Source organism: Opisthocomus hoazin, chromosome 5 (assembly GCF_030867145.1).
Source record: "Opisthocomus hoazin isolate bOpiHoa1 chromosome 5, bOpiHoa1.hap1, whole genome shotgun sequence".
NCBI classification, from domain to species: Eukaryota; Metazoa; Chordata; class Aves; order Opisthocomiformes; family Opisthocomidae; genus Opisthocomus; species Opisthocomus hoazin.
This window is the reverse complement of record NC_134418.1, coordinates 12,897,160-12,922,164: the sequence shown is the minus strand read 5'-3', so window position 1 is coordinate 12,922,164 and position 25,005 is coordinate 12,897,160. Positions and strand designations below refer to the sequence as shown.

Here is a 25,005-nt window from a genome sequence, read left to right as displayed (position 1 = left end):
TCGTATTTATAAAAGAAAGATATTGCACACCATTTTTCCCAGGTAATGTACAGAAATGCAATTCAGGGAAGGACAGATGAAAACGCAATGCCAAATCACACACTAGTCTCACCCTCCTGATTTCAACAAGGTTGAAGCACAGATGAATTACATTCATTGTGTCGAGGGAACAATAACGGGACATGGGCGCTGTGGGGACAGACAATGCTGGAGCCCGTTGGTCCCCATCCAGCCTCGGTACCCAGGTTGCTTTTGTCTGGAGACCCTAGTTTAGAGGAGGTGAGGGAAACTGATGGCCAAGGTCTGGTCCCAGTGCTATGTCAGGGTGAGGCTGTGGGGAGCACAAACAGGAGCTGTCACAGTCTTCACATTGCCCATATTTACTCAGTCCAACTCACTGGAAAAGAAAAAAGAAGAGCAGGCTCAGGGGGGACCTCATAACAGTATTGCAGTATTTAAAGAGCGGCTACGAAAAGGAAGGAGGCTTTCTCTTCACAAGGAGCCACATGAAGAAGACAAGGGATGACAGGTACAAGTTGCATCAGGAGAGGTTTCATCTTGACATAAGAAAGGAATTTCTCACAGGGAGAACAATCATGCCCTGGAACAGCCTCCCCGGGGATGCGGTGGAGTCCCCATCACTGGAGGTTTTCAAGATGCAAATGGAAAGGGTGCTAGATAATCTCATCCAGGCTCCCTTTCCCACTACAGGTTGGACCAGGTAATCTTTCCAGGTCACTTCCAACCTGAGCTGTTCTATGATTCTGTGAATAAATGCAGCCCTGCATGATGAGAAGTGTGATGCAGAAATCTGCTTCTGTTCACCAAGGAGTGAAACTGTAAAATACAGTTTGAGGAAAGCACCAAAGAACGCTTTTCAAGTCAAAACCAGAGAAATCAAAAGAAACCATTTTGAGATACTTTCTTAATCTAAATTGGCTTTTAGTTTCATGGGGACTGAACCTAGTAAGTCCTCACACTCCATGCAGAAAATACAATTAATCTAAAATTGTAGCCAAGGCCTGGGGAACACCAGCTTCCATTCCAAGAGCATTAGAAAATCCTTTATCCTCCTCTATCCTAAGAGACGCCTTTATCTCTGTCCCCAGCACAGAAAAGCCTAGCAAGTCGCTGCGTTGTGGAGGTTGGCAGCCCCACCACATGCCCCACCGGGCAGATGTAGGTCCCTCCTCCTCCGCACGGGGGGAAGAAATCGGGGAGTTTCATCTGGCTGCAAGCTGCTCCAATTGCCAATAGTCCTACCGATCCAAGTCTTTAATAAAAACCTACTAAGACAACAGTTACGTAGGATGCTATTCCTTGACCTATATGCCACTGAAGAAAGACTCGGTCTGTTGGGCCACCACTGTCACAGACGTCCTGGCTAATGGACTCAGCTCGTGGCACTACACTTTTTTTTTGATGTTTTACTGCATCCCCCTCCTGCTGTAGGCATGGCTCTGAGGCTGTTTGCACTCACAGCCGTTCCCCCTTAACCCCTTCAAGCTCCCTTCCACTTCCCCACAACGGATGACTGCTTATACATGGTTTTGGTCTTTGCATTGATGACCGCTGTTCAGCCACTTGGCATCCTGTAGGAGCAGGATAAATTACGCACAGCCAAATCTGGGAGACCATGGGACATGGGGATGCCTCCCACACGCAGCCAGAAAGGAGCGAATAAGCACACACACCCCCCACCAAAGCCACACACAGTTTAAGAAGACGGCAGGACAGACTGTGGCCATCAGGTGCTGGGTTCAGCCAGGGAAGGACACTGCCCAGCAGCCAGCTTACTTGCAACCAGCCCTGTTTACCCCTAACTTCTCTCCATTTTCCCACAAATGCTCCTCCCTGACTCACCTTGATGCCTCCTTTCCCCACCTTCAACCTTTCTCCTGGACATCTCCCTTCTCCTGGGCACACAGTCTCTTCCTGCTTTCTTCCCACCAGCCCGAGGAGGAGCTCCCCGTGGGGCAGGAGGCAGCGAATCTCCTTTACTGTTTCGCAGGGCTGTGAAACATGGGAGCTCTCTTTACTCTTCCCCGCCAAAGACCATAAACCCAAGGAGCATCAGGGCACAATCTGTCTCTGCTCTACTCCCAAACTATCACAGTATTTTTATACTGGTTTTAATAAGAGAGACGCCCAACTTTAGTTTAATGTGACACACAGAAAGAGCAACTGACCCATGCTACCACAGCACATTTCCAGTGTTTACTTCTAAAACAGAATATGAGCAAAGATAATTCTCCTCCCCGTGCAAATACTCCTAAAGTAAATGATGACTCATACAGTAAATACCCTTTTCTATGGCATCCCATTTCTCTCTATCATTTAGAGTGACAGCCCTGCTCTCACCGAATTAAAAAAGGACAATTCTGCTTTGTAATGAACGAAATCAACATTCGCTCTAGTATGACTCGTTTTTCTGCAATGCTATGCACTATCAGTATCTGTACTTCAAAACCTTTTGGTTTTAATAGTGTTTCCATAGGAACAGGCTTGAATTTCAAAAAGCACCAGGAAGGTACTCCCTTAAAACACGGATGTGAACATAGCACTGAGTGAGCTACCTACGAAAAACAGTCTGATAAAGTTAATCTGCACAAGCCGGAAGGAGTGAGTATCAATTTCATATTCACAGCATGATGTCCAACTCTGAACAGACTGACGAGGTCCTTAGGGTATGAAAAATGATCAGATGCGATTGGATCATCTCAGCAATACAGTTTCTTACAGAGGAGCTAGAGAAAGGACACAGTAAGGGCTAACATGTTACATATGCAGAGAAGTAGGAGCAATTCCTTAATGCAATACATTCCTTACACTTCTGATAATTTTAGCTGCAACTGTCACTGGGGCTGTGCAAAATGAGACATCTTCTGGAAGTGCTTCTCTCTGCTAACTTACTTGCTTATAGAAGCTAGTGAGATGGTAGGTGCCAAAAGCATAAATCTCTAAATTAGCCACTGTGACTTGCAGAAATCCTTAATTTGACCTAGCCTCCAGACTCTGTCACTCTAACAATGTTTTTTATACTGTCAATCACAAACCAGTCCTATCTTTTTAAGCTACTCTAATAGTAATACCTTCCCGTATCAATAAGCATTAGAAATGCCACCACTATCTCTGTTTAGTCCCTCTTCTAACACTGAGCTGAAACAGTTGAAAAGCCTGGTCTGAATTTCAGTCTGGAAGACGGGAATGACGTGCACTTATGCCCCAAGCCATACAGCTTGATGACCCCCATCATGTCACAGTTTCACTGTCTGACAGCACGCTGACAACCCCAGGCAGACAGGTTTTAACACCACGCGTTGTATCACTGATTTCATAACGGTAATGCTTTTAGACAGCTTTGTACTTCCAAAGCACTATGATGAAGACTAACACGGCATCTTTTCCAATGGCAATTGTAATCTTCAAAGGAGCAACTTTTCAGTTCTTCACTCTGTGAACACGCGAGCTTTATGCAAATATAGAGTTGGGGTAGAACTTCAGTCTTCCCTTGTTTGCTAGGGTGAGGGTAATCTCACCTAACTCCAGGCACCCAAAAATTAGGAAAGCAGTTAAATAGGTTCCCACTATCTTAAAAGAGACAGAAACTTTCCACCATGAAGGCCACCACAGCCAGTGTAGGCTGGCGCAGAAAATTCTCTGGAAGTGTCTCCTTTCCACTTGGTGTTGGACTAGTTCAGGCTAGACACCTAATGTTGAGCTCTCTAAAGTCAGGTGAGATAAATCCAAACCTGAGCACATAGCTGCTCACTGTGTTTTCTGTGTTTGGTTAAAATTCTTGTTGGGATTGCGAGTGTCTTTATTTCCTATGCAAACCAGGTCTGAATCTCCCTTGCTCTGCTGCTGGCTCTGCTGATCCTCCTTCATCAATCCTTGTGATTGCAGCGTGCAAGCCCTGTAAACATTGTGAAAATCTTATCCTGCATTAGGAAAACAAAAATATAGCTTTAACTCCGCTGAATTATTTGAGAATTCTGTATAATAATTTTAAACAAATACAATGGTTTTCGGAAGTTAGATTTGCTAAATGTTTGGGGAGGCTGGAAACACTTCAGTACCGAGTATCAATCCATTACTTCACCAATGCACTCTACAATTTTCTTCCTTTTTGCACTGTTTCCCCCCTTCGAGTACCTCTACATAATTATAAACTTTTAATTGTAAATTATCCCAATTACTGGTTATTTAGTCTTTTTCTAGCCTCATTCTTTGACTTTCCTCTGCATACATTAATCCACCAATAGTCCTTTGTATTTTGGATGCTCATACTAGTGGAGTGTATACTAATATGAACATCAACTGAGAATGAAAAATATTAGCGCAGTATTTCAGCTGTATTGAAGTCAACTGAAATACTCCTATGTATAGAGTCAAAAACCTTCGTAGATATTTATCTTGATGGGTTTGGTAGGTCACACCACCAGCTCTTTGGATGAAGGATCATATTTACTTTGTATGTCTGTATGATACCAGCTTTTGTTTGCTGAAATGCTGCTGCCAATAGCAATTCAAGTTTAATCAGAAGAAAGTTAGTAGTTCCCGAACAAAATCACTTCACGAGAACATTGTGCATGAAACAATGTGCAAATATGTGTTATTCAAAGCAAAGATATTATATGTAAGGGTTTAAGGATTGCTCTTGGGCAAGAATTAACAACATGTAGCATTGTATAATAAAAATGAAACATCTTTAATCTCTAAGCTTTAAAATCAGGCAATGGAAGAAGAAAGTCTCTTTCTGAATAAGTATTCCCACAACGCAACAAACTCTGTTTCCAGATGCTGATTACGCAAGTTCAGGATATAACCAAATATTAAATACACGTGCAAACTATGTCTTTAATATAGACTCATATTGAAACTTTACAGATTAAGTGAAAAAGAAAGAAAGAAAAAGAAAGCCACCTCTTTTAGAGGAAGATCTGTAAAACAATAGAAAACCTCTGCATATAAATGCCTGGAAACTGCTGGCAAATACAGGTACTGCTCTGATCACAGAGAAGGAAAAGGGAAAGGCAAAGCCCACCGATTAATAATCCCAACAGAAAGAGAAGAGGCACAGGTGCTCTGGACTGGAGAAACAGCTGGAAGGGGTGTTCCTGAATCAGGAGATTGTCTCCTGCTCTTTGGCCCTGCTATTCACAACCAAAACAAACTTTCATCTTGTTCCTTTCTGAAGAAAATGTAATCAAATCTTCCTCCTAACCAAAATAATAGAAAGTGCCCAAAATGCTAGCTAACCAATTGCAAAAAAAAAAAAAAAAAAAAAAGGAGCAATACTGTGGCATTCTATGATTACTATCTGTTATCTAAAAATCTGAGATTTTTTTATAAAATATTCTTTGATCAAGACGGTGTCATGGAGGTTTCCTATACACATAGTAATAATATTATCTTTTTTAATAAATATACCAGTAATACAGTGCCATTCAGTACGGCACTTCAGAAAGCAGCAGAATCCCTGCACCTCTAGTTCAAGAATATTTTCTGCTGTGCTTTACAATTTGCTTCTTTAAGCCTCCATTTCACTTTCTTTCCAATTGCAGGTCAAATCCATCATCTAATTCACACCATCAGTCCAATTACTGACAGACCGCTAGCACAGTTATACCTAGACAGACGTAATCAACACTGATTTGCAAATTGATTAGGCCAATTCCACTTGTGAGTTCCACTTAGCAGCAGGTAAGGGTAAAGGAGAAGTGCTGTAAATCATCCCTTTGTCCTCCAGACAGGCAGCCAGTGTGCCTGACGCTACAGCACTACAACAGCAGTCCCCAGTGACCCTCCAGCAGAGTGACAGATCGCCCATTGCCATATTTGGTCTGTTAATAATTATCAGAAATAGGGAAAAGACAGAAAAATAACTAATTCCACTCAATCTGAAAGCCACCGAGACAGATTTTCATTCATTCTGTACGTTGCCTTTTCAACCAGTGAAATTACATTTGTACAAAGGCAGAATTATAACAATCCCTTGAAAGTGTATTCTTCTACTCACACAATAAGATTTAATTATCTTACTTAAAGCACTGATCCAAAACCTTTCAAACACACTCAGACCTACCCAAAGGCTTTAATGCTTATACGCTAATCCTAAACTCTGGTATGTATCAATCCATTTATTAGTTGTATGATGAGGTATGGACATAATTAGAAAATGTAGTAAAATAAATTTTGCCTTTTAAACTTGAAATCGCTTTAGTCTTTAAAAAAGCTCCTCTTCTTCAACATCTTTTATTATTTTTATTAATTTTACTGACAGTTTTATACTAATGAGATTCTACCTGTCCTATCTCAGAATTCACTATATATTTCACATTCAGTCCATAAGAAAATAACAGTCCCAAGGTTCACCTTTAAATCAAGACACTATCTTAAAATTGACCTAGTTGTAGTAACGACACACTAAATTAAAAAGAAGCTGGGTACTCTACTATGCAGAAAATCTACAGAATATTGGAAATGTATTGTGTTTATTCTCAGGCCAGCTGTACAAGAGATCAGATCTCTTAATTATCTGTCATAGAATGGGAAATAGGAGCCTCAAATCATTCAGCTGTTCAGTTTACGACCTGGAGATTTAAATCTGACCCCTTACAAAATACACCTAAGCATCACATACACCCCTACACATAGCTGTGGTTTTAAAACAGTCATGTAACTTTCAGCTGGTTATCATTATGCTACTGAACATCTGAGTTTCCACTGAAAATGTACTTGTGTCTATATTTTTTTAAAGTGCTGCATGAGAGTCCTAGAAGCATTGTCTTGCTGTCCTGTTCTAGCTTTAAATGTAATTTTAATCATGCCAAAGTCAAGTTTAGCACTCCCACAACACTATATTTAGAACCACAGAATAATTTAGATTGGAAGGCACCTCTGGAGGTCATCTAGTCCAGCCTCCTGCCTGGCTTGGGTCCCACTAGATCAGGTTGCTCAGGGGTTTGTCCCGCCCAGATCTGAAAACCTCTAAGGATGCAAGTCCATCACTTCCCTGTGCAACCTGCTCCACTCTTAAACACCTTCTTGGGAATTCTGTTTCCCCTTATGTCTAATCAGAACTTGCCGTGTTGCAGGCTGTCACAGAGTTCACTCTTGTCCTTTTGCCATGCACCTCTGAGAAGAGCCTGGCTCCATCTTCTCTACAGCCCAGCAGGAGAGACATGAAGACACTGATTATCTGCTCAAACAGGTCCAGAGGAGGGCCACAAAGTTGATCAGCGGGCTGGAGCACCTCCCCTATGAGGACAGGCTGAGAGAGTTGGTGGTGTTCAGCCTGGAGAAGGGAAGGCTCCAGGGAGACCTTGTTGTGGCCTTCCAGTAAAGGGGGCCTACAGGAAAGATGGAGAGGGACTCTTGATCAGGGAGTGTAGCGATAGGATGAGGGGAAACTGTTTTAAACTGAAAGAGGGTAGACTTAGATTAGGTGTTACAAAGAAATTCTTTACTCTGAGTGTGGTGAGGCCCTGGCACAGGTTGCCCAGAGAAGCTGTGGCTGCCCCATCCCTGGCAGTGTTCAAGATCAGGCTGGATGGACCTTTGAGCAGACTGGTCTGGTGGAAGGTGTCCCTGCCCATGGCAGCGGGGCTGGAACAGGATGATCTATAAAGTCCCTTCCAACCCAAACCATTCTGTGATTCTGTGACTAATTTCCCCCCTCAAACTCCTCAAGAAGCCTGGCTCCCACAGCCCCTCCTTGTACACGCAGCTCCCCACCATCCAGGCAGCCCATCCACAGACCTACTCCACTTTGCAGCAGGATACTGGCATGACAGCAAAACAGACCTTCTGTCTGAAATCCTTCTTTAACAGGAACATCATCACAAGTGAGTGAGGACACATCCTTTAATGCAGGGTGATTAAAATCAGCCTTCCAAACTTGTATTTAGCATCTATGGAAAAGTGACCTGGTCTTCAGTGCTGCTGAACACCTTCAACCCGCTGTATCTTTGCCCATCTAGGTTTTTTTACCAGGCCACCTTCCATCATCATATTGTACTACACACCACAAATAATAAAGCAAAACTTCTCTCTCTCGGTGTGCCATAAGGAACTTGGAATGTCCTGGGGGGTCAACATTTCTGATCTGAACTTGTAGCCTTAGACCACTGGATTCTAACAGAATAGAAGCTAATTTTAGGCATACTCATGTATAAACATCTAAATGAATGAGTTTTTTTTTCTGAGATATAAATGTCAGAATAGATTTCTTGTCCCATAGTGCTATCAATCACATCAAATGTGCCTACTTCCATCTACACTGCCTGCCTTCAGATTTGCAGCAGTCTGGCCCCAGGACTGACCCTGAGAATTCAGGAGGCATTTCATTACAATCCTACAACCCAAATCTTAGACATACAATGACCTTGGTGATCTCAGCCCCAAAAAGTCACAGTGAAGCAGAAAAGTAAAGCTGTCTTTTAAAATCTATGCATACACTGAATACAAAGAAACCAAGCTGGTGTACAAAGTTACACATTTGACCTTGCAATTTGCCTTCAAAGTAGTGATTTTTGCTGCGACAGTAAACAGCAATCCCACCTAACCACATGTCCTCTGGGTCACACCCTTCGGAGCAGGCATTACCACACAGACAGCCAGTTTCCAGCCCCTACGCCCTGCACAGCTCCCTTGCAGTTTAAACAACAGGCAATGTGATTAACACCGCTAATCTGTATGCATTTTGAATTTTGGCTGACTCTCTGACATGGGAGCTCTGGGAGTTCTGACTGCAACAGAAGAAGCATTGTTAAGTCTCACAATTCTATCACAGCCTTGAAATACTTGACGTTTTAAACTAAGTACCTTCGCTGGGAGATAAGCGATTATGCAGCAATCTGTTCTTTTCTTTTTGAATTTTTATTTAGTTTTAGCCATCATAGTCGCAGAAAAAAGGTTAAAGGTGTTTAAGACCTCTCAGCCCTTTCCTGTATGAACAACCGAAACAAAATCCAAATGGTAAAAAAAGAGGCTTCAACTTGTATTCTGTTTCAGAAATAAAGATGCTATTGCTTGTTATTTCTCCCTTAATTTTCTTGCGCATATACATGACCTAATTGATAGTTAGATCTCAGGGGTAAGCATAAGGTTTTCTCTTCTGCTTGTTTACTATCTGGCAAACTGACGAAACTACAGAAATTTAAAAAATAGTATAAGGTCATCAACGTCCTAGAGCTGCTCCAGAACAAGGTATTCTAGCATAAGCACTGCAATCACATGAGTTCTGCTGTGAAGCCACCTTCCCAGAGCAGACAAAGATAACGGGCAGTTCCACTCACTGGTGTAGACCCAACAATAGGGAAAAATATTAGAAAAAAAAAGAATTTCCTCCCACAGCAAGTGATACTCCTCTCAGAAACACCAGAAACAGCCCCTTCATTCCACTCACCGATCTCATTGCCGTGGTGGGGGAAAGAGGATGGTGGTGCCGATGCCTGTAGCTGAACATCTCCTACCAAACCAAGGCAGGTGCCAAAAGCACCTCACCAATGCGACTGGTATCAAGGTACCCAAAACTGGCCCCCAGCCTTCCACCACTTTGAGCCAATCCTGAGCTGCTGGATCTATCCACAACCTTTTGTCTTAATTCTCAATTTTCCAGCCTGCAGGCAACTGACGGAGCAGATGTCACTGAAACGGCTTAATGCATTAAGCTGTTATTTGTTTAATTCTGATGTGGAAAATGTGTCCCTCTCCAAATAGTTTAGTATGTTAATGTAGCACTGCAGCAACCTACAGCATAATTTCATTCTAGATTTAGTTGCTTACTGATTTTACTCTAAATAATAATTAAAACCTGTTTTCTTGCTTCCTACCCATGTTTATTTAAATGTACGCTTAACTTCATCTTTAGTTTCCTCAAGCTGAACAAACAGAACTACTATCTCCAATAAACATTTAATGTCCTAGCATATTTTACCTACAATTTGTTTGCAGTAAATGACATAAAACTGCTAAGAACTTCCAGAAGAGAGTATTCAGTTAATAATTTGCATCACAATAGTTCATAGATGAGGAAGTTTTGGGGGCTGAATTCTAAGGAATAGCATTTCTGTACCTATGTCTGCACAAGAAAGCTGACCAAAGCTATATTTGGAATTGGTTTGTGAGTAATATTATCAATATAAATCTCTGAAATCTAAAATATTCTTATTTGAATAAAACTTTTTCAAAAAAAGGTTCTTTAAATCCTCCAGTCTAAGGTAAGGGGCAGCTTTTAATAACTGCCACATGACAGTTTTATTTCTCATATCAGTACATTGTTCCTTAGGCTTCAGTGGGACTAAACATGACAAGAGAAAATTGAAAAATTTTGTCATTGAGAATTGAGATTTGAGAAAATTGAGAAAATTATTCATCTGACAAATGTTTAAGGAATCAATTTTGGAATAACTTTAAAATTTATGATGAGCACTACAAAAGAGGAATGGCAAGCCATAAACATGAACAGTGCCCATTTCAACACAAAGGTGCAATATCACACCCACTAAACTCTCTAGTGAATTTGCATTGGATGTTGTGGAGCCTTATTAGCTTGACAAACTATAAGCATGCATTAGTAAAATTAATCCTCTTGCACATAGCTGCACTCCTTTGATAAGTCAGCATACCTAGCATTAGCGCTTCTGGTTTCTTGAGACTCTCTGCGCACGCATAAGACAAATGTAACTTGCCCGTGCCTTACCCTGATGCTCTGCCACGGTGCATTTTGACTGGCATTCCCCATGGGGGCTACAGGCTTCAGGGCTGGCTGCTGCTTCATCAGTGGCTGCATGTCAACAGCGCTGAAAATAACCCTCATGGGTTTCTTAAAATAAACCATAAATTTGAAAAAACTTTGGAGTACGCTTTTCAAAACACAGCTTTTGAAACGTACGCTTCTGTGGTCTGAAGCTCAGTTAATGCCCATTATTGTATGATATTGAAGATTTTCTGCAAAGAAACACCTGTGTGCATTTTCCTTTACACCAGGCCCATTCAACGTGACAGTGGTCAAATGACCACTCCTCGCCAACAAGCCGGCAGCGATCCACACACAGGACAGGCGCAGGCACAAACCCTTCTGAGCCACCTCAAGGCCAAACGTCGGGAAAGGGCTTCAAAGACCACAAAAGCCAGAATGAGTTTGCTCAGCAATGCAGTTCTCCATAACTGCCCTGTGCTGGTGCTGCACTGGTGTCCAGTGAACACCCACTGGTGAGACCTGTGTACTCCACGTCTCATCTGAACGGTTCTCGTTACGCAGATGCTCTTTGCCCCAGTATTAAATTATACCAGTGGTTACACTCTTCTGGAATGACAAAACTGTCAAAACATGACAACAAACACATGGCTGTAGGAGCTTGATGCTGCCATACAGAGAGCATCAGGGGACAATCAGTCTGGTGCACTTTGGTCAGATTTTTCTTAAGATGAACTTGATTGATTTAATGTTTTTTGAACAGAAGTGCTATGAGTGGCTTGGAGTAGGTCCACTTTACCTAAACACATGGTAGCTTTCTACGATGGCATGACTGGCTGTCTAGATGAGGGGAGAGCAGTGGATGCTGTCTATCTAGTCTTCAGCAAGGCTTTTAACACTGTCTCCCATAATATCCTCCTAGGCAAGCTCAGGAAGTGTGGGCTGGATGAGTGGACAGTGAGGTGGATTGAGAACTGGCGGAATGGCAGAGCTCAGAGGGTTGTCATCAGCGGAGCTGAGTCTAGTTGGAGGCTGGTAACTAGTGGTGTCCCCCAGGGGTCAGTACGGGGCCCTGTCTTGTTTAACTTCTTCATCAACGACTAGGATGAAGAGTTAGAATGTACCCTCAGCAAGTTTGCTGATGACACAAAACTGGGAGGAGTGGTAGATACACCAGAAGGCTGTGCTGCCATTCAGCAAGACCTGGATAGGCTGGAAAGTTGGGCAGAGAGGAACCTGATGAGGTTCAACAAGGGCAAGTGCAGGGTCCTGCACCTGGGGAGGAACAACCTCATGCATCAGTATAGGCTTGGGGCGGACCTGCTGGAGAGCAGCTCTGTGGAGAGGGACCTGAGTGTGTTAGTGGATGACAAGTTGACCATGAGCCAGCAGTGTGCCCTGGCTGCCAAGAAGGCCAATGGGATCCTAGGATGCATTAAGAAGAGTGTGGCCAGCAGGTCGAGGGAGGTTCTCCTCTCCCTCTACTCTGCCCTAGTGAGGCCCCATCTGGAGTAATCTGTCCAGTTCTGGGCTCCCCAGTTCAAGAAAGATGAGGAACTACTGGAGAGAGTCCAGCGGAGGGCTACAAGGATGGTGAGGGGACTGGAACATCTCTCCTACGAGGAGAGGCTGAGGGAGCTGAGCTTGTTCAGCCTGAAGAACGCTGAGAGGGGACCTTATAAATGCCTATAAATATCCTAAGGGCGGGTGTCAAGAGGATGGGGCCAGACTCATTTCAGTGGTGCCCAGCGACAGGACAAGAGGCAATGGGCACAAACTGAAGCACAGGAAGTTCCAACTGGACATGAGGAAGAACTTCTTCACTCTGAGGGTGATGGAGCACTGGAACAGGCTGCCCAGAGGGGTTGTGGATTCTCCTTCTCTGGAGATATTCAAGACCTGCCTGGACAAGGTCCTGTGCAACCTGCTGTAGGTGACCCTCCTTAAGCAGGGGGCTTGGACTAGACGACCCACAGAGGTCCCTTCCAACCCCCACCATGCTGTGATTCTGTGAAATGCACTCAGTAAACAAGCTTGACTCAGTATTAACCATCAGGACTGAAATAATCTTCACACCAATATCTAAGGTTTCAGGTCACCGGGAGATACAAAATTTGACACGTGTTATCGGTCTGATCTGGAATGGATCACAAATATTTTCCAAATTACCTATTGTGTTCTTGGGATCATGACTGATGAAAGTTGCAGAAATTGAGAAACTGGAAAGTTGCCTCCATCCCCAGCTTCCCTTCCCAGCTTGGAAAGGGAGATGGGCGAGCAGAGAGAAAAGCAGGGGCTTTTCCTCTTTTCTGAACCTATCTAACACCAGCCTTTGGGGAAATACTAACTTAAGCCTGCCTCTAGAGGAGAGAGCTTCATGTTATCTCTTTGCTGCACTACACCACCTTCAAAGAGCTTTAAACAAACGGCAAGTGACAGTGGCAGCTGCTGGCAGGGGTCTGCCGGGACAGGCGTCACTGTGGGCTGAACAGATTCCTTGGTGGGGCTGCACGCTTGCAGCTCGGGTGCCAGGACGTGCAGCCTTTTCCTACCTTGTAAAAATAAAAAAAAAAAAGAAACCAAAAAAACCCAAAGAACATATTCAAACATTTTCCAGGGTTTTGTTCTGGTGTTTGTTTTTTTGTTTTATATTTTACATGTGCAGTCTTTGATGGGTGACATCAGTTGCAATCTTGTTTTCTTTTTGGAATGAAATCTCCTTGTGGATACAATCCAGGAAGAAACAGAAAGCAAGGGGGGGATATCTAGGCTGCCTGGGGCATGGAGTAAACAGCAAGAAACTGGCTTTGTTGCAGTTGGTTTTTACAAACTCAACTCTTCCCTCCCTCTTTCCCTCCTTGAGCTGTTGGACAAGCTAAGGACCAGATTTTATTTTTCAAAACTTAGTGGAAGATGGCAAACAAATTAAGCATTTGTTTCCCTTTCTTAATTTTGCAGACAAATGTCAGCTACTCATGCCACTGCCAAAAACGACCCAGAATGTATGAAGCCTTATACCTGTGAAGTCAAAGTGACCTAATGGATGCAACAGTTAATTCAGACTTCACTATTTCAAATTCTTTTCCTCTTGGCTAACCTTACCAAACACAAATCACAAATCTGTTCTCAGTTCCCATATGTGCACAAGTGAATTCTCTTCTGAGAGCTCTGCAGTCAATTGATGAAAAGTACTATTAAACAGCTAAATATATTTATAATAATATGCAGCATCAACAGTATTATAACAAATATCTACCAAAAGGAAACCCTGACATCAGAGAACATAAATGCAAAAAGTGATACATCCTACCAAAAAAGGAAGGAGTTCCTGAAAAATACAGCAGAAGTCTCCTAAAAAGATGATGTTATCTTTCTGCCTGGGACTAAAAATAGTACAACTGTTTATATAGCGCACAAAGCCAGAGACAGCATCTCCCCCCCAAAGTTTACAAACAACATAAACTGCAGTCAGATGAAATACAGGGAATGTTAAGATAACAGCAATTGCCCTATTAATTAAGTATTAAATTAAATTTGTATTTAAAGGAGTTTTCTAATTTTTTATTGCATTAATAGTTTCGTCAGGACATAACATTTTAGGATGCTTACACAGAAGCATGCAACAAAAAGTCTAAATAAATTAATAAGAAGAGGCTTTAACCCTGACAGCGAGATGCCATGGCCATCTCAGAAGCAGCAGAAGACCTTGCAGCCTAGAGACAAGCAGGAGTGCAGCACGTAGGGTGACATGTTTACGGGTTAGTACACCAGCTCTCCGAGATGCACAGCTCTTACTGTCCACCCAGCCTCCTCCCTCCCTGCTGCTCAAGTGCTATACATAGCTGTCAAGCTGAAATGCCAAATCGCCTGTGACCAATATAGGTTCTTTGGTAACTGTTAATTCTTCATAGTCCAATAATATCAATGCAGTGGAAATACTTTCCACACTATATTTTTTTTCAATAGCATAATTACCATAATTTCTCTAGAAGATTTATAGGCACTACCTGCTATACTTCAGTTCTTTGCCTTCCAGCACACCGAGAGCACAAGAGCCTTCCAGATCCACAGCACAGAGCTCCAGTGCAGGCTCAGAGTAGGAAGCCGGCTTTAACAGGTCAAGGTTTGCTGTTCACTCACTGCTACGGTCTCTGTAAGCAACACTGGATGCACAACTACTCAAAATATGCTCACAGGTTCACTTTTAGAAAATAGGTTCAATTAGAGAAAAATAGAACATTGTATTTTTAAAAAATACATAAACCAGTACAGCATTTTCTAAGCAAGCAGGGTAAATATACAGAAATGGACTATCAGGAGAAGTGATAAGTTTGTTATTTTCTGTTGTCTTGAGGGAAGGCGTCTCTGCTTTCTCAAACAACTCAGTATTGGGATATCTGAGTGAAAGTAACCAGTTACACAGAGAAGTAGTAGAAGATTCAACATTTTAGCAACTGAATTTGACCTATAACCCAGACAATGTCGTAAAAATAGTTTAAAGAAGTAAGTAGAATTAAAGATGAATTTCAGAACTGAAATTGATGAGCTGTTTGATGTCCACAGTGTAAACAGCTATACTGAACACATCCATCACTCTATTAAATACATCATTACAGCACCTAGGAAACACATGTACGAGATCATAATTACCAGGACTGAAGCTGGGACTGCCTTCAATATGTAGTAATCCTATATATTTCCAAAAATATTAAATACCTTTGTATTTCAAAAGGATCTGAGAAGCTGCCTTTTTCTAGTTCTTAACAGGATGGGTAAATCAAGCAAGCATCCAACCAACGTTGTGGCAGTTTCTGACGGCTTTAGCTTAACAGCCAGGCTTCTTCTGCCAACTTAAATTTGCAGCTCATGCTGTTTGCTGCTTTCTAAAATGGGCATGACTATGGCATGCTTCTAGATCTATGTAGACCTTATGTGCTTTAGAGACAGGATGCAGAAAGCCCAGTCGAGCATTTCTTCAGAGCTGGCAGCATCATCCTAACATCAGTCTCATATTTTTTACAGGACACAGACCATGGTGTTCCCACAGAAAATCAGCCTTGACCTTGGAAAAAAGCTCAGACATATCACAAGCTAAAATTATAGATCTATGGAAAGAAATGTGAAATAGCTGCCTATCACTTTAACAGTTTTCCTGAAAATGTGGCATCTTGCTACAGTTCAGAAAGAATATTTAACCCCAAAGTTTAAAAATAACAGGAGTTAAGGGTCCTCAGCACAACCTGGGTTCCAGTCTTAGGTGAATGCAATTAATAATATGGACACAATGAGCTCTAAAGCAGTGTAAGTGCATAGCTCTATTAAGATACTAAGCTCTATTAAGATAGAAGTTTATTGTTATGCTGACTTTCTGCAGACAATGAAATTTAGGCCATGCTACCAAAAATGAGCTAAAATTCATTATTTGAGGTGATGCATCACTTAGTAACATCTTGAAAAGCATTCAAGACCAAGACAGACGATTGGCCACTCTTATCAGTGGTACCCAGGTCAGGATGATGGGCACAGTTGGACACAGGCTCCTGAGCCACACAGATATTTAATCTGCACTGGTACAAACAGTGTTCTAATATGAAATAATGACAATAAATGTGGCATACAGCAAACTGAAACACAAATGCTTATTGCTAAAGGTCTTACGGTTTATAAGGACAGAATCCTTGAAGAAGATGCTGGAAAAGCTTTGGTTCTCACAGCCGACAACACATTAAGACAGTCTCCAAGATGCTTGTTGTCTTATTTTCATACCACAAAAAGCTGTGGTTATTAGAATAAAGATGTTAAAATATTTACATCTAATTCTATGCTAAGGCACGAAAAAGAAATGTCCTGCTTCCAGAGTGACAAAATGCTTTGCAGTTCACAGTGCTTTCACCGGTTGGAGATGGATGCTTAGCAATTCTCAAAATCCCAGCAGTGATGGAGAATCCAGATGTTCACACCAAACGCTCTGTCCCAGTTGAGAAGGGACTCTGCAACTGCACATACGCAACCCGTGGGAAAGGTCTTCATCTTTAGGTCACCGTTCAACAGATCTGTGGTATATAAATCCACAGGGCCTGGTGCAGGAGAACTTGCAAATGTTCATACATGAGGGTTACACTGTTTTTTCTACAATTTTCTGAGGCAGGAATGAGCCACTGAAGCACGGCCAGGAAGACTGGTTGGTAAATGGCCATACAAAACATTTGAGACTAATCTGCCCATAAATCTCTGCAGCAGCTCAACAGGAGCTCTGCAGCCATGCTTAAGATGGCTTCAGATACCCACAGAAAATTCAGGACTGAACAGGATGCCCAGAGGACCAACTTACAGCATTGCACTCTTCAAAGTCAGGTCAGGCAGCTCAGGCCTTTGCCAATTAAATTTTGAAAATCTCTGAGGCTGGAAATTTCACAGCCTGTGAATAAGGCACCCTCCTCCACGGTTCAGGAGTGAGAAGTTCCTTTGCTACACCTCCCGACCACTGCCTCTTGCCCTTTTTCCATGCACCTGTGAGAAGAGCTTGGCTCCATCTTCCCTCTACCCGCCCCTCAGGGGGCTGCCACAGATGAATTCCCCATGGCCTTCTCCTTTCCAGGTGGAACGAAAGCAGACCCCTGCTCCTCTCCTTGCACACCACGCGCTTGAGAGATGCACACAGCAGCTCCTCTCACTGTGCTTGCTGCACAAACCCCGGCAGGATTTGGGGCTGGACCCTGCCGACCAAGCGGGTAGGAATGCTGTACCTAAGCACACACCATTAGTCATGGAGAGGTCCAAGATGGCATGCAATTCAATGCTGCTCGCTTCTCAGCAGCTTCTACCCACTGCCTGCGTGCAGGCACACCTCGGTCGCTGCTCCAAAGCCAAGGCAGAGCATGGGGTTTTATTTATTAGCACACCTGGGCTTGGACAACACACAGAAACCCTACGGTCGGCCCTCTGAGCCTGACTTACAGCCAGGTTAACAGATAGCAGAGCGCAGAACGCGTGTGCGAGTCGCAGGGGTGAGGTGTTGGAGTCACTGCCAGACGCTCGGTACAGCTCGCAGCACAGACACACGCAGCCCCAGCTGTTCCCGACCGCCTCGCACCCCGTTACGGGATTTGGCTGCAAACCCTTTTCCATTCCTGTCTTCCTGCCATCAAGGGTGACAGCGGCAACACAGCCCATTTCTCTGGTTTCCTTTGGTCTCTGCCCTACACAATTACATAGGTAACCTTAAAGATGAGGTACTCTGTACCTGTGTTGCATCTAAAATTGTAACCGAGCGATTGCTTTAATGCTGCCAGTATTGCAAAGCCAACAGGAACACCGGGGCAAGGCAAACCCTGCAAGACTCTGCAAAGCCTAACTTGTCAGCTGAACTCTGTCAAAAATCCTCAACAGCCTGTTACAAGGCAAAGAACAGAAATACCTGCTTGACTTGCACGTCCCAGCTAAGTTTGCAATGCTGAGAACATTAACAGGAAAAGAGAGATAACAAATTTGTAAACAGAGCAAAGTAAACAAAAGTAACTGAGATGAAAATAAAAAGGAAATATTTTTCATGACTTCTAGAGCATTCATGTAATTTTAAACTGCAATGTTTTCAGATATTTGGGATTTATAAATGCGCCTCCATAAACTCTCTTGACAAAGGTAAAAATAAGTCAAGCAAAAACCGAAGTGGTCTGTGACCAAGAGCTCTCCAAACCAATCACTGCCGATAAGGCTGCCTATTCTTTCAGTCCCACTTCGCATTGCTCAGCAGAGAAGATCCCAATATATATTTAGACCTCAACGAGTAAACTGCGTTATGTATTACTTCTGAAATTCCCTGCTATACATGAATCCTCAAGTCACTTCCCTGAGAGGGGAAGGAGGTATATGACCTATTTTCTAAAGTGGCAAAATCTCTTGCATGACAGGTTCTGCGGTGTCTCCTTCATATGATATGTAGCAAACTTTAACTCCTACTTCACCGAGGGTTTCAACATATGAACAATGTCACAGGGACTCGATTCTACTTTGTCATCCTCTGACAGACTCTTGAAGGAACACAACTACTGCATGCTTAGTGCTCCACATTTATACTATATCCAGCTCTTTCACTCCATAAACCAATAAGGGTGAGGAATTTTTTTTTCTTCCCCCTGAAGCTCAAATGAACTTGGCATGAGAGAAGAGGAAGAACACAGGACAATTAATTTTCATCCTCTCCTGAAGTATCAGAAGTGCCCTATGCTAGAAATCACAGAATCGCAGAATGGTAGGTGTTGGAAGGGACCTCTGTGGCTCATCTAGTCCAAGCCCCCTGCTGAAGCAGGGTCACCTACAGCAGGCTGCACAGGACCTTGTCCAGGCGGGTCTTGAATATCTCCAGAGAAGGAGACTCCACAATCTCCCTGGGCAACCTGTTCCAGGGCTCTGTCACCCTCAGAGGGAAGAAGTTCTTCCTCATGTTCAGACAGAACTTCCTGTGCTTCAGTTTGTGCCCATTGCCCCTTGTCCTGTCACTGGGCACCACGGAAAAGAGTTTGGCCCCATCCTCTTGTCACCCGCCCTTAGGATATTTGTAGGCATTTATAAGGTCCCCTCTCAGCCTTCTCTTCTTCAGGCTGAACAAGCCCAGCTCCCTCAGCCTTTTCTCATAGGAGAGATGCTCCAGTCCCCTAATCTTCTTTGTAGCCCTCCACTGGACACTCTCCAGTAGCTCCTCATCTTTCTTGAACTGGGGAGCCCAGAACTGGACACAGTACTCCAGATGAGGCCTCACTAGGGCAGTGTAGAGGGGAAGGAGAACCTCCCTCGACCTGCTGGCCACACTCCTCCTAATGCATCCTAGGATCCCATTGGCTTTCTTGGCAACCAGGGCACACTGCTGGCTCATGGTTAACCTGTCATCCACCAGGACACCCAGGTCCCTCTCCACACAGATGCTCTCCAGCAGGTCTGCCCCAAGCCTGTACTGATGCATGAGGTTGTTCTTCCCCAGGTGCAGGACCCTGCACTTGCCCTTGTTGAACCTCATCAGGTTCCTCTCTGCCCATCTTTCCAGCCCGTCCAGGTCTTGCTGAATGGCAGCACAGCCTGCCGGTGTAACCACCACACCTCCCAGTTTGGTGTCATCAGCAAACTTGCTGAGGGTACATTCTAACTCTTCATCCAGGTCGTTGATGAAGAAGTTAAACAAGGCTGGGCCCAGTACTGACCCCTGGGGGACGCCACTAGTTACCGGCCTCCAACTAGATTCAGTGCCACTGATGACAACCCTCTGTGTTCGGCCATTCAGCCAGTTCTCAATCCACCTCACCGATCACTCATCCAGCCCAGAAATGAAATGATGGAGGAGGTACTTAAAAACTCCCAAGGAACGGGATGACGTATTTGTGCACAGCTACTATGCACTGAGATACCACACTTGTTCCTCGTATTCACCTGGAGAAGCAACCGTGATTTATTATTGCTTTACAATGACAGTATTACTTCATTCTAAAAATAACAGTTTCTAAATAGTAAAAAAATCCAGAACACAAGAACATGAAAGTGTTTTTAAAATATCACTAGTGATGTCTTGCAGTTCAGGGGTGTTTATTTTTCATGGCCAACTGCATTTAGACTTTGTTTTCCTTCAACTACAGATCAAGCAGCTTGTCCTATAGAATCTGAAGAATCTCCAAAATAGAGTTATTGATCAATTTGATTAATGCCAGTAGAAGAATGATTTGCTTTCACAGAGAAAGGGAGAAAAATGGCTCCTAAAGCAGACAAAAATATTCACTGAACGGAGTTTATATTCCTCTCACATCCCTTTTTTGAAATGAAAAAATAAATCGTGCTTCGTGCAAAACAATGCTCCTTCTCAATTTCAGAGCACGAACACCAACTAATAAGCTGTGAAAAAAAAATTCCAACATCTCAGCAATAACAGCTAAGGACCTTGACACACTGCTAATATATCTTGACACAGGGAATAATCTAAATTCAGAAATATTTGCCTTAAGGTTATATTTAAGGATGCAGACAGCGAGCCAGCAAATTGCCAAATAATCTCAAAGGTCCATCCGCTGCCCTGCTCGTGTAGAGTCCCAGCTCTGCTGCCTCTCATCCGAGCACTGCCAGAGCTCTGCTTCGAACAGCCCCAAGCAGCACAGCCCACTGCCACATGAATCAATTCATTACTGTGAGTGCTGGGTGCTGGGCCTGGGAACCCAAGGTCAGCAGGTGAGCTAATGGCACCAGCAGTCCCTAGCAGGACTGGAAAACACAGCTGTGGGCTTAAAAGTTACAGCCTTCAAAAGAGACGGTTTTGCATCGCTAAAAGCCTGGATCTGGGGGTCTGTGCAGTGTAGAGGGGGAATGATTTGGCAAATTAGGCAAAACGAAAATCAGGGTTTCCTCACTTCTCCTTGAATGTTGGCCAGTCCATTGCATAGAAGCAGGCAAGAGGGGGAAAAGGTTACCTCCATAGCCATGCTTTATTAATTTTTCAATTTTCTTTACATTTCTTAGCCCTCTATGTTTTTATGACAAAGCTGACTATTGGGCATCATGTACTTAAGCCATTAATGTCCTCAGAAGCAAAACTGAAAGCATACTGATGTTAACATAGCACTGAAATGGCAGTCGGATGTGTACGGATACCAGCACGGAGGATGCTCATTCCTGCGCAGGTGCTGCGCTGCAAACAGGAAAATTGGCAAGAAACAGACGGCGCTCAGAAAGCCAACACCAGTGCTTTTTAAAGCAGAACCAGCCACCTTTCCAGAGATCTGCTGCAGAGCTGGGGCAGCACGTAAAGGCCTGTTGGAGCCAGGATGTCCCACAGTCAGGAGTTACCAGCTGATGTACCATCACCTGATGATCTCTTCCAACCTATTTCATGCTCTCGTAACTGTGCTGTATGTTCTTACAACCCAAGAACAAGATGCTATTTAACAGATGTCATACACTGAGCTGAAATCCTTTTCTAAAGAGCTGTAAAGAATGATTTCAACCGAAAATCTTAAAGAATCCTATGATATGGTTTCCTATTTTTTTACAGTCTAAGAAATCAGATATATTCTATGCAATTCCACTTCAGAGGAAGAAAATACCATCAGGAAATAGAATCATAGAATAGTTTGGGTTGGAAGGGACCTTTAAAGGCCATCTAGCTCAACCCCTCTGCAGTGAGCATGGACATTTTCACCTAAATTTGGTTGCTCAGAGCCCTGTCCAAGCTAATCATGTTTCCAGGGATGGGGCATCTACCACCTCTTTGGGCCACCCGTGCCAGTGTTTCACCACCACCATCATAAAAAATTTCTCCTTTATACCCAGCCTAAATCTACCCTCTTTTAGTTTAAAACCATTACCCCTGGTCCTATCACTACAGGCCCCACTAAAAAGCCTGTCCCCATCTTTCTTAAAAGCCCCCTTCAAGTACTGAAAGGCCACAATAAGGTCTCCCCAGAGCCTTCTCTTCTCCAGGCTGAACAACCGCAACTCTCAGCCTTTCTTTACAGCAGAGGAGTTCCAGGCCTCTGGCCCCGCTCCAACAGCTCCATGTCTTTCCTGTGCTGGGGGCTCCAGAGCTGGATGTGGGACTTCGGGTGGGATCTCACCAGAGCGGAGCAGAGGGGCAGAATCCCCTCCCTCGACCTGATGGCCATGCTGCTTTTCATGCAGCCCAGGATACGGTTGGCCTGCTGGGCTGCGAGTGCGTGCTGCCATGTCACGTCCAGCTTTTCATCCACCAGTGCCCCCAAGCCCTTGTTGGCACAGCTGCTCTCAATACGTTATTGCTCAGTATGTGTCACTGCTTATTTTTTAAGGGAAACATGGCTAAAATGGCAATGAAAGTAAGTAGTTCTACTTTGGTTTAATTACAAAACTTGGAGGATTGCACGTTACAATCTGCACACACTCCTTAGTTGGAGAAGTCCAAAGTAAGTTGACCTCTTGCTCCTCATATCTAGTAATTCAATGCTCTCTTCTACTATTGCTCAAAATGACGGGCTGAAAGCAAAACACTGTATCTAACTATAAAATATGCTACAGTCTGAAACAGTCATACTATTTTCTCCAGAGAGGATTCCTACCAGTATATTTATATGTGAACTTTGAAAAGGAATTAGGCAGCTCCCCAGCAGAGCAGGACCTTGCAAGACCAACCGGCATAACCCCTTTTGTAAGCAGAATCACTATGTTCCTGCTTGGTTTGGGCTGTGACACTCCAGTAGCTGTTCTCTGATCCATGCAATCAATTTTTCCCTCTAATATCATAGTTTAAAGACTAAATAGCCATGTGAATTTGTGTCATGACATTTAATTTAACCTAATCTAAGATAATTCCCCTAGTATGTAATTAGCTCTGTGATTCCCTTTTTTGCACTTAATAATAGGTACCGTGTTACCCTATTTCTGGGAATTGATGAGAACCTGATTTTCTCAATCTCAAATTTTTAACCTACTCTGTTGTTCTTTCTATGACTTCAAGATGGCAAAGAACTGAAATATCAGACTGATAACCGTATTAGAAACTCATAAAAGTACATTTAGAACCCTAAAAGCACAGCCATGCCATGTAAATCTCCCAGGTATAAAAAGCAGTGAATGGGTTCTTCCTTAGAAACAGTTTCAGCCAAGATCAATGGTGAGCATATTGAGCAAAACCACGTGTACAAAAACCTAACTACACCATATGTAATAATGCATCTGAGCTGTATTTTACCGCAGCACATGATGATATGCTTTCTAGATTTAAAATTATACCATGAGTCTGCAGTCCATTAATACACAATGGTATTTCAAAGCATGTATTACTGGGCCACTTTAAATGATGTTGTCAGTATCTATGTATTACAAACTAAGTCACATTTACCAAATATGCACATTTCTACAAGCAAAGCTACATCTGACAGTTAAAATGGCAAGGCAGGGTCGCCTGAAACTCTCTTGTCTCAGACAGCTAATGATGTGTTGCATCGGCACAGGAGGGGACACAGATTGAGCGAAGGTTCCTGGAGTAACAAGCACAGATCCACAACAGTTTACTCCATCTCAGGACTAACGGGAAGAGCCAGGATTTCTCCTGGGTTACCAAACAGTGCAGCAATTCCTTGAACCTCATGTGGGGCTGATTTTAATACCACATTACACCTGTACGTTCTTTGCAGAACCAGAAACATCCTTCTGTTACAGTAAACAGCAAACTTTGAATTACAGCCTTCCCATAGTAATTTTGGTGGAAATCTTTTGGAAACAGGGATTTTAGTCAAATTTGCTGTACAATACTCATCCCATTGATGTTAATGGAGAATTTCCATTGATTTTGCAGAGTAGATGTGGGCTACTCACATTTAATTTATCATGCAAATTGACTGTAAATTGTTTACATAGTCCACACAGACATGCAAAATAAAAATTTGGAAACGTCAAAGCTAAACCTGTACTCAAAATCTATACTCCTAAAACTGCCAGTTATACTTTCAAATGAGAGCCAAGAACTCTCAAGGGTTTTTTCCACTCTCTTTTTTCCCAGGATGTTATTTTTATCTTGGCACCGCTCATTTCTGCTATTTCATTTACACCACGTTTGGTGCAATTACTGAGATAGAATTGTGTCAAGTCTCCTCTGCATTACACTGTTACACACTAACTTTTCTACTGGGTTTACAACTTTACAATCTATTTAATTAGCATTTTAAATATTATGAAGATACAACTTTGGACTTTGACACTCCCTCTGCCAGCCTGCGTTCTATGGCTACAGAATTTAAATGTGTCACAGTATTTCATATTCTCCGGTTCAAAATTGCAGGCGAGCAACCGAGGACAGGATTCGGTGCTGGAGTTTAACCACCACCAATGCAGATGTCCCCATCTGCATTAACCATCTCTGTTCCCTTCAGAGGCAGCGAACAGGCTCGGGATTCCTCAGCTGACGATTCCGTTCGCCCTGAAGCTCTGCTCCACATCGGCCGTGGCCCGGGCCCTGCCCCGGAGGGGACCGGCGCGCTGCCAGCGCACGCTTCACCGCCGGTCCCCGCGCACGATCGCACAGATGCAGATACCCGGGCTTCCAGCGGCCGGGAGGAAAGGCCAGAGCGGGCTTTCAGCCGCAGCCCCCGGCAGCGCCTGGCCCCGGGCCTGGCACCGCTCTGCCAGCGAGCTCGCTTTCCTCTCCGCTTGCACCAGGCTCCCGCCCGGCCCGCTGCGAGGGTGCGATGTGGCTGAGCATGTCGGCACGGAGTCACCGCGTAACGGCGGCTACTCGGCGTCCCCCTGGTGCTGTGGCAGGGGGTGTGTTTAGCGGCTGCAGTTACCCTCGGAAA

The 25,005-nt window shown here is 43.6% G+C and overlaps 1 protein-coding gene across 10 annotated transcripts in view; it reads right to left on the bottom strand.

The window, feature by feature from the left end:
• Positions 1-25,005, bottom strand: part of ABLIM2 (actin binding LIM protein family member 2) — a 150,578-nt gene that overhangs the window by 124,489 nt on the left and 1,084 nt on the right. The gene's annotated exons all lie outside the window — the stretch shown is intronic.